The sequence below is a fragment of the Poecilia mexicana genome, unplaced genomic scaffold (genome assembly GCF_051168715.1).
Source record: "Poecilia mexicana isolate PSO_F unplaced genomic scaffold, ASM5116871v1 scaffold_15, whole genome shotgun sequence".
Classification (NCBI taxonomy): domain Eukaryota; kingdom Metazoa; phylum Chordata; class Actinopteri; order Cyprinodontiformes; family Poeciliidae; genus Poecilia; species Poecilia mexicana.
The window spans coordinates 23196323-23206847 of NW_028263384.1; the positions used below are offsets into that span (position 1 = coordinate 23196323).

A 10525-nucleotide genomic window follows, 5' to 3' on the forward strand; every position below is an offset into this window, starting at 1 on the left:
TATTACTACCTAATTTAATAGATCACACACCAAATGCACCTTAATATGCATTAATACAGACTCTTAGCATTGCCATACAAGCTCATCTACAGTCTTCAGTCAGGTGAAACTGAAGGTTGAAACATTGTCCAGGTATTTCAGCTTCTCAAGTTATCTTTTTAAAATAAATATTTCTTAAAAATGTTCTACAAAAGTGTGTAAATATGTGATTTTTTCCATGAATAATGTGGAGTTGTGTTCCAAAAAATTGGAAGAGGTGAATGAGTGAGTATTGAACCATGAATTACCTGGTCTGAACATTAACTGGTTGACACTGTTACTAATGACTGAGGAGTTAAACTGACTTCTTGATGACTACTTCCAGGCTCTGGCCAGGAGAGAAGTTGGTTACCAAGGAGACTGAATCTGGACCAGCAGATGGACGCTACCACTGATCGAGGAGTTCCACTGACTTTCTGGGCAAAGTCATCAGAGTGTTGAACAAAAGAGATAAATTCAAAAGCAGGAATAGGTTTCTTAGGACTTTCTCTGCTTGTTGACCAGTTTGGCAGTTGGTTGCCAAGGATACTAAATGTGGGCTGCGAAAAGATGTTACATTCCTCTGTGTCCATCATCACAGAGTTAAAACCCAAAAGACAAATGGATTTTGAGGACTAATGATGTCCACTGACCAGTGGTTGGTTACTATGGAGACTGAATGTGGACTTGTAGCTTTATGTCACTGCTGACTGAGTTATTTCCCAACTTCTCCTGTGTGTCACAATAAAGAGTTAAAACCTGAAGCACCAGCAGATATCATGCAGTTAACCTGGAGGTTGAACGCAAACTGGAGGAAACATGTTATGGTATTCCTAATCAAAGAGTTACACTGTGTTTCCCCTGTGTGATGCATCAAACATAGTGTTAATGAATGTCTCAGGGACCACATCCACCTTTTGGCAAATACAGCAGTTTGTTTCCATGGAGACTCAGGATGCAGGCTGACCAAGGAGTCACACTGATTTCTTAGGCAAGTTTCCCTGCTGCTTGAGCATCAAGAGATGTCACAGACGCTGCTCCCCTCCCAGATAGTCTTTGATCTCCATCATCTAAAGGAAAATATCATCTCATATTTATCATATTGGACAGCGGTATCACTATTTTTATTCTTTTTATATTTTTGATGCAAATAAAATGGACAGAAAGAACTGTTCATAAAGTTATTGTTGGACGTTTTAATGCAACAACTGACTTTTGTCTGGCACATTTCTGTGTCTTTAAGCTGTGACACCAAACAAACGAGAGCCAGCCTTCACAATGCAATATGTGGTGAGAAAAACAGGAAATTCCAAGTCTTCTCACAACCATCACAACTTGTTTTTCCTTCTATCAGAGACATGATGCAATGTTTAATTCGCCACATATGCATTACAGGCCCTGACAAGATCCGGTGCCATCCCACGATATGACACGACACAGCGGGATGGCATCATGAGCTTACAGCACACTTCCCGCCTTTCTCAAAGAATTATTATTACTATGTTGTTTTTCAGGCTTTTAAAACAGAATAAAAAGTCAAAAACGCTCAGTGCCAGTTTTTCCACATTCCCCGTACAAGACGAACAGACTATGTCATTAGGAGTCTGAGCCGACAGCCAATCAGGATTGTAATGATGGGCTAGATTTGTGCAGACAGCACAGATAACACACACGCTGACCCTGCAGTACCGCCATCCAGCGGTCATCTTATTAGGCTATAAAAAGCTCAGGTGTAGGCGTGCTCTGTTTGCCTGCTGGTGGCCTCCCCAACACACCAATTTCTGTTCATTTCTGGAAGAGGGAGCGGTGGGTAGAGGTATACAGGGAGAATGAATAATATGAAAAACATGGATAGAGAGAAAATAATAGCACTCTCACAGCACAAAACTATTGTTTGCAACATATGCAGTGCAATAGGTTGCTTGCTTCTAACTGAAAATCTATAAAAAAAATCATGTTCTCTAAGCATCACAACAAAGATGTGATTAGTTCATTATGAGATCATATTACATGACTCTACATTTACTTTAATATTTATATCCAAGCTGCCAAAATGTGTTTCTGTACAGATGGATGCAAATCCCTTATGCTCAAAGTCAAATCCATGCAAAGCAGCCAGTCGAGGCAGGAGACAAAGAAACCTCAAACCATGATGAGTTTGTGCTGATTGGAGGTCACAATATTGTGCTCATCAAGTGGGTGTTATAACCAGTGAAAAACCTGGGTGCGCAAATTTTTTGTGACACTAGCAAGTTTTAACAAGTGATTTATGCCAATAGATTTATTTTGAATACTTCATTTGCCTAGTAGCTGTGAAATATGACTCTCTCAAAGAGAAAATACAAACGGCAGGGTTATTGGCTCCCAAATAGACGAGGCAAAGCACAGAAATTGCTATGCAGTGCAATTCAGGGACTTTTATTCCAGGGCTGAATTATGGTACAGCAAATAATCTCAACCATTTTTCATGAACAGTTATTGAGTGCAAAAGTTTGAATTTAATGTGGAGTTCCTCAAACACAAACAGCAAAATTATACAAAAAGACTCAAATCCGTACACTGCTTGGACAAAAAAAAAAAAAGAAAATAAAAAGGTCACACACTAACATTTTGTTGGACCGCCTCTAAGTTTTTGCAATGTCACAATATTTATTTCCAACCATTGCTGCATTCATTTTTCACCAAGATTTTGTATTGACGATGGAAGACTCTGAGCACAGAGCAAAGCCTTCTGCAGAACATCCCGAAGCTTCTCAGTGCGGCTGAGGTCTGAAGTCTTTGGTGATCAATCCACGTGTGAAAATGACGCGTCATGCTCCCTGAACAACTTGTTCACAGTTTCAGCCTGATGAAGCTTGGCATCATCTTGGAACAACGCCATGGCATCAGGGAAGAAACTATCCCATGATGGAATAATCTGGGCAGTCAGTATACACAGGTAGTCAGATGGGCTCTTAATGTTGCCTCTCTTCTTGCTCTGATGTGCCCATCACTCTGGAAGAAGGTAGAGAACATGAAATTCTTCCATTGCTCTAGATTACATCAGTATCTTTATGCTTCGTTGCAAATTGAAGCCTTTTTTTTCCTGTGAGCCTCTCTGATTAATGGTTTTCTTATGGCTACGCAGCTGTTCAGTCCCGATCCTTAAGTTCCCTTTGCTTTGTGTGTGTAAGTAATAACTCTTACTTTCACTATTAAACAGTCCTCAGTTTCACTCTTGTTTTCCTTTGATTTGAGGTCATTGATCACAGTCATTTCCAGGAGTTTTTTCCAACCGCATTTCTTCTTCCTTCTTTTTTCCTTCCAGTCTTTAATAATGTGTCGGACAGTTCTCAACTCAATTTTAGTAGTTTCTGTAATCTGTGCTTGATGCATACCAATGACTTGACCTTTCTCAAACAGACGAACATCTTTTCTGCAACCACAGGATGCGTCTTTCCACGTGGTTGTCTAAGAAATGAGAAGCTACTCATTGCATCAGCTGAGGCTTTATAACTTGTTTCCTTGCAGTAACTATCCAATAAGAGGTTTATAATTATTTGTTTAGTGAAATCCAGGAGGTGACTTCTTTTTTTTGCCAGGTAGTGTACATGTAGCTATCATCAAGGTCTTACCTTATTCCAACTGAGTAACTAACCACTTTTTGTTTCTGAAATATTAATGTTGTTTAAACTGGTTGGTTCCCAGGCAAATGTTTTAATCAGAAAAGCTTGTTGATGGCTACAGAAAGCAAGTGGAATCATGTGGTTTCCACAAAACTCGCAAAGGGATATTATTCCAAATGTTTGTGAATACATTTCTCTTGTTTTTAGGTCACTGAAGTATCTAATATCATTATTTATTTTGAAAAAACAACAGTTCAAATTAATAATTAAAACCCCAAAATGAAATGACAGTAATAGCTGTGATTAGTGTGTAAACATTTGACTAACACTCCCTATACAGACAAATATGCACAGCATTAATGTCTGGAAAATAACACTCAGTGACCTCTCCCTCCAGACGAAAATAACTAAAATGACATTTTTGCTGCAATTAAAAAAAAAAAACAACAACATACAGCAGGCTGCGTCTCTGGTCATAACCTGATATGAAATTAATGAGCATGTATCGCAGCAGCTTGTCGGGAGCAGACAGGGGTTAAAAAGGTGGGCATGCGATGCCAGAGACCCACCTGCTCCTCTCATCCTCTGCATGATTGTTAGTTTAAGAATTGCAAGGCGATGGTGTCACCCACACAAAAACTTCATCTCTGTGATTTCTGACCTCCCGCACCGTGCAATCTCACAAAGTTCAGCGACGCACAGAAAGTAATCCAACAATGTAAAGAGCGAGCAAGGATGTGAAATTGAAACATCAGACCTGTAGTCCCTCTCATCTCATGTTTCCTGGGCTTTAAAGCGGCTCCTTCTGCTGCTAAAAGGGACAAAGGAACGATCACACAACTAACTAACAGTGTGAGCGAGCGTGCTCCCGGGCTCTCACATTCCCTTCGGAGGGCACACCGCAGCCTTTCATCTTTTTTTTTTCTTCCCTCTGCATCTATCCTCTCATCTCTCCGCTTTATGTTCTGCTTTCTGAACAGAGTTCAAACACTGGGGACCAGTTTAAATACTGAAGGTTCCCACTGCACTGCTCCAGTGAAGTAGAGCATATAGTGAAACATAAGAAGCTCTGGCTTTCACTCGAATCAAGCTCCCTGGTATTCTTTTTTTTCTTTTAAGTTTGAGCCATATTAGACCCTTCTAACTTATTGGCAGTCCTGGTTAAGATGTGCAAAAATCCATAAAATAAATTAATCTTTTTATACTGTAGCAAATTGTTGCACTGAGAGATTTTGCAAAAGGCAGTTAACACTTTTGCAACCTCCAGATGCTAATAGGACAGCACTGACACAAGTAGAGTCACGGATCCTCTTCCTTTCTTGTCCTCAGTTTGCCCAAAGGTTTTCTATGCTGCTTAGGTTTGCAAACAAACAGCCCAAATCCACCAGCTGTGTTTGTTGCCAGAAAACTACATTTTTCTCTCCTATGAACACAAACACAGCTATAGGTAAAGTCTAAATAGAGTTTATCTAACTACATGTTTGAGTTTGTGATGTTTTTCTGGCATCCTTAAACATCAAAATAACAGTAGATAATTTCTATTGGGTTCAATTACATCTATTTTAAAAGGATTACTTACAGTACCAATGCCTATACAACAAGAGATTTTATTAAGCAGGATTTTTCCTTTGATAGAATAAATAAGTTAAAGGCTGTTCTTCTTATTTCTTTCTGTGAGTGTATGCTACTGAAATAAATTTTTATTTTTATTTTACTTCTTTCATTTTGAAGATTTAACTATCAAGGCTGAGAAATATTTGTTTAATATCAAAGTTCATACTGAGGAAGCTGAGATCATTGCATTTTTCTCCTCACTTTGCAAATACTGTGAAAAAAATATTGGAAAATGTTTTGATCATGTTGTCGTGTTTTATGTTTTACTAGTGAAGATTTCAAGTCGTAGGTTTGATGCTATTTGGTAGGTGAAAGTTAAGGTGTTGTTGACCCGAGTCTGAGGAAAGTAAATCAAACAGTTCCAAACAAGCAAAGCGTTTTTTTTTTTTTAGCCATTGTTCTCATCTTCTTCTTTAGAGCAGTTGGCAAAAAGCAGCTGGACTTTCCTGTTAATGGGTCGTTTGGCTTCAGGAAGAAAAATATGGCGCAAATCTTCTGGCTTTGTGAGAAAGCAGTCTGTTCTCTAAAATGCAAGATTTTAGTCTTAACTGCCTAAAAACGTTTGAACAATTGGCAGATCACATCTAATGGTTGTTATGGAGACTTGATGAGCCCAAGATGTCACTCCTTGCAGCAGTTCTCTGACAGTGAGCTTTCAAGATGCATTTATTTTTTACCTCTTTGGAGTTGTTTTAAACATTTTAATTGTTGCTCCAACTGCAGACATAAGCAGATTTTGCAGATTAGTGCTGTTATTTAAAAATGCCCATGAGAGAATATTCCAGAGAAAACTCAGAAGAAAACCTGAAAATTTGAATTGTAAAAGGATTCTCCAAAGAAACTATGAATAAGGGCTCTATTTTGTACCCTTCCATGCTCGGACCCATATAGTATCATATTTGTGTTATTTGTCACTTGATATTTTTTAATTCATTCCTTAACATATGAGGATCAAAAGGCATACAGTCTATTTGAAATATGTGTTCTCCTTCCCATTTTTAAAGAGAGGCCACTCCTCTTTAAAAATGTGTCATGTAATATTTATTATACCCCAGGGGAAAAGTAATAAATTACAGATGACAAATAAAAAATTATAAAACATAAATAAAAACAGAACACCAGTGATTTTCCACCTGATTATTTGTTTTTATAGTGAATAAATGTACTCACATTAAATGTTTTGGCTTACCTTCAGCGTAATGTTCTGCTACTCAAATAATAAATAAATAAAAAACATTTATTTTAAAGTTCTCTATAGCAGGAAGACGAATGGGTTAAGCAAAGATGGAGAGTGCTAAATATTTATTATTATTATTATTATTATTATTATTATCTTAAGCAAAAGAAAACATTAAATATATTAAACGGCACGCAGTTGTACTGTTAGATTAAATCCTGGAGTTAAGGTAAAATAACTGCATGGATAACAAAAGACACAAGTCAAACTCAGAATATGATATTTACACACTGTGGAATACAACCTTAAAAACGCCAATGTCAAAAATCAATACAAGAAAAAAGTGAAACAAATGAAAGAGAAGATGTATACCCTTGGATCAATAGACTTCCAGGTGACTAATAGGAAACTGGAGTCCTTGGACCTCCATAGTTTGTGAACTCTAGTAGTTACCTATATTTCACAGGTATTGCTGCTTGTGTATATTGAGAATATGCCAATCTTTGTGGAGTTATTCTCTTAGCTACTCATCTCCTGTCTGCTGTTGGGTCTGTTTGAATCTTTTGCAGGAAGCGTTTTCTTTAAAGCAACCCTCTGGCTGAGAAAGGGCCTTGAAGTCTGTCAATAAAGAGGCTGATGGACAAACTGCGGTACAACAGAAAACCCCACAGGACTCCACAGACAGCAGCAAAAACAACAAGCCAGACAGTGTCGCAGACGAAAGCAAAAACCCACTTTTAGCAGCAAAATGAAACCTGTTTTATCCGTCGCTTTAACTTCAGGCTCACAGTAATATTCTTAGATCCTGTGCTTCTACAAACACAATTTTATGGATTAGGTAAGAAGAAATAATCTGCTGCTCAATCCCCATTACTATGAGAATTAATCCACTGTGATTACCTCATTGTGATTATTGTAATGGAATAAACATCAGCTGTTCTGCCAGCAGTAACTATGATGATTAGCTATGTGTTGCATCCTTGCTGTACAAGGAAGTACGTGTGTGTGCGTGTGTGTGTGTGTGTGTAGAAATACACAACGAGTTGGCTTCCACCTGGCTGACAGGAACGGTCAGCCGCTTGAAATGAGATTACACAATCACAAACGGCCTAATCAGGACTCATGCAATATTCATACTTGGTTTTCATAATTACTTAATTAATTCCCAGCTCTGAGCAGATATTGCCAGTGCTAATCCTCCAAGTATCCCCCAGGGCTTCCTGAGTCTGTTATAGATGTTCTGTCCCAGGTTGCAAAATATAAGGGAGACACCCCAAACGATTGCAAGCACAGAGCTAAATTTGCTCTCTTATGAGACTTTGCTTTGTTCTTTTCTTATTTCGCAAATATAGGTTGAAACTCAGGATTCAAGCTTTCCTGCAAAGCTCACAGCTGGAGTTGTCTGCAGGCAAAGTGTTTCCTCCCCGCTGGGAGAAACATCCAACCCACGCTTTGTGCTTCCTTCGAGAGGAAAAGGAAAAAAGAAAGACTTCTGACTGAACTGATGCATGCAAGAAGAGTGGAGAGGACGCACCTGCTCGCGTACTTCTACCAGCAACATGTGTTCAGTCTGTTTTAGCAGCTTCTTTATTTCTTTCCTCCTGCAGTGGGGCAGCATGATGTCTCAAGCACCGAGTCTAAACTGGAGGCAAAGAAGAAAACAAAAGGGGAGTCATATTCACTCTCAGATACTTAGGTGGCTGCGAATGTCCTGTAAATTCGCAATTTGATGTTCCTTGACTGCTTTTAGTTTCACCAAGGTTACACATTAAGAGGGAAGTAAAAGCAATGCATATAAACTGCATCAATTCAGCTGGTGGAACAACTTAAATACTTTTCATTTGGACATATTTGATTCAATACTTCCACATAGAAATTGCCAACTTCAAATCCTAAAAGATACTTATTAGAAGAAGAGCTCAATTAAAATTTTAATTGAGTTAATTGCAGGGCCTGTAATTAATTCATCACAATTAATCGCATTTTAATAAAAAACTATGCAACGATAAAATAAGCAGCATTTTCAGTTCAAAAATCCTTTTGCTACTAAATTATTGAATAGACATGAGTTCAACTTCCATTTATTGTTTTCAATCTGTTATTTAAGTTATTCAACCGTCAAATTAATGGAAAGTGCTATTATACCTACTTAGCTTCCAACTGTTACAGAAACCACACAGCATTCAAATAACTACTTGGAAAAAAACAAAAAAAAACACCTCTTCAGTACATAGACGTTGGGGACGTCTGTGCTTGCTGCAACATGTTTTGCATTTAGTTTGTATTTTAGGCTCAAACAGCTTCAGCGATAGGCTAGATAATTTTTCCACAACTTGCACACACAAGTCTTTTCCAACTTTGCATCAAATTGTTTGTTTTTCAGGAAAACCTTACCTTAAAATTCTCCAGAGGACCAAGAAAAGCTGCTTTATTGTGATCACGTGTGCATCAGATTTACGGGCATAACAGAAACGCACTAATTACAAAGGTTCTGAATGAAAAATGTGATTAGTTGTTGTAAAATTGTTTAACTTGTAAGTACTTAAAGTAGTTTTTCCATTATTTCAAGATTTTGATTTTATCTGCATGATTTTAATTAGAAATGTGTTTCTTTGTCCACTATGTTGATTTACAGCAATGAGGAACACCTGGTGACTTGGGTAACCAAGGAGGAGTCAGCAGGGCGGCAACAATCAATGAGTGATGGCAAGGAAAGGCCTTTAAGGAAGACAAGGGGGGGACAAGAGGGATACCGGTAACAGTAGCTTAGGACAGCATCAGCAGGCACCCAAAGTGAAACCAGTCATGTCTTGGGGGGAAGCCAGTGCTATGGGAAAGGCACTCTAGCACTCTGTCCCTGGAGTAAGTACCCCAAAGCTTTCCAAAAGCATTTGCCTCCTGCCCATCCTTGAGGACTGGGGCCCTCTTCTTCTTTTTAGATGATGGCTGCTGATGGAGTGGAACCACAAAGGGGCTTGCTCAGGAGACCTGGAGGTTTCTTTCTAAAGGGGACGTATTATGCAAAATTCAAATTCGGCCCATTTTTGTACTTCCATTTGGGTCTGAACTGCTTCTAAAAACAGCCCAAGCACAAAAAAGAAAAGAAAAAGTAACACCACTTATTATTGCCTTTTCTACCTGGTTAAATAACATGTGCCCCTGACGGATATTTATAAGTATTTGTGTTCCACAAGATAAGTGGGAATTTTATAGACACTAACATTCACATTACCAGCCATGACTTATGGTAAGAGTGATAATCTGTGCCACATTGAGTCCCTTTAGACTGAGATGTAAAGCCTAATGAACCAGAACAAGATTCCTACTGGACCTGGAATCACTTAATCGCTGATGAATGATTATAATGAATATAAACATAATAACATTCACTTAATCACACCTCTATATGACCAGGATGGTCATGGCAAATAACATCTATTAAGGGGAATTATGTTGACCCAGTGTGAGAGAGACCACGGCCTTTTCTCCCTCGCATCTACCTGAAAAATGTTCTGTCAAATCATTCTTTAACAAATTAATTATACGTCCACCGAGAGGCAAAATAAGCTCATTCTACGCAGTGTGTCAACACTGAGCTGAAGGACCGGTCACCTGCTGTGCGCTGCCTCAGTCCCCACCGCAGGACTCCACTGACCAAGGGTTTTACAGAGAAACAGCTAGATAAGGCAGCGTGAGACCAGAGACACGTTGAAGACACATGATCAATCAGTACTATGACTCAGGGCTAATTCTGTGTTGATAATTAGCCAGTCGGAGAAGGCTGGGTAACGGGAGCTCGCCAGACAGGTGCCCGGAGGTCCTCAGGGAGCCTGAACTGTCTCTTCCCTTCATTAACTCTTTTCGTCCTCTCCCCTTGTCCGTCTGATCCTGCGAGCAGCCGGGGCTGCTGGGTAATTCACTCTCCGGTCTCTGAGGTGACCCTGAGCCGCAGGGCTGAGGGAGATGAGGATACAAAACTTCATTTTAACCTTTCCTCCGAATCTCTTTTTCTCCATTTCTCCAGGACCTAAACGGCTTTCTGTACTTAGCTCTTTGTTGCTGAAATGGACCAGATACCATAACCTTTTTCTGTTTTTCTGACCTCCCGGTC

At 39.1% G+C, this 10525-nt stretch overlaps 1 long non-coding RNA gene across 1 annotated transcript; it reads right to left on the bottom strand.

Annotated features, from left to right (window-relative positions):
• Nucleotides 1-2409: 2409 nt before the first annotated feature.
• On the bottom strand, nt 2410-9055 carry LOC106931598 (uncharacterized). The gene is made up of 3 exons (XR_001421089.2): nt 8809-9055; nt 7949-8056; nt 2410-3012 (listed from the first exon to the last, which is right to left on the bottom strand). It is a non-coding gene; the product is annotated as an uncharacterized LOC106931598 (long non-coding RNA).
• Nucleotides 9056-10525: the final 1470 nt, after the last annotated feature.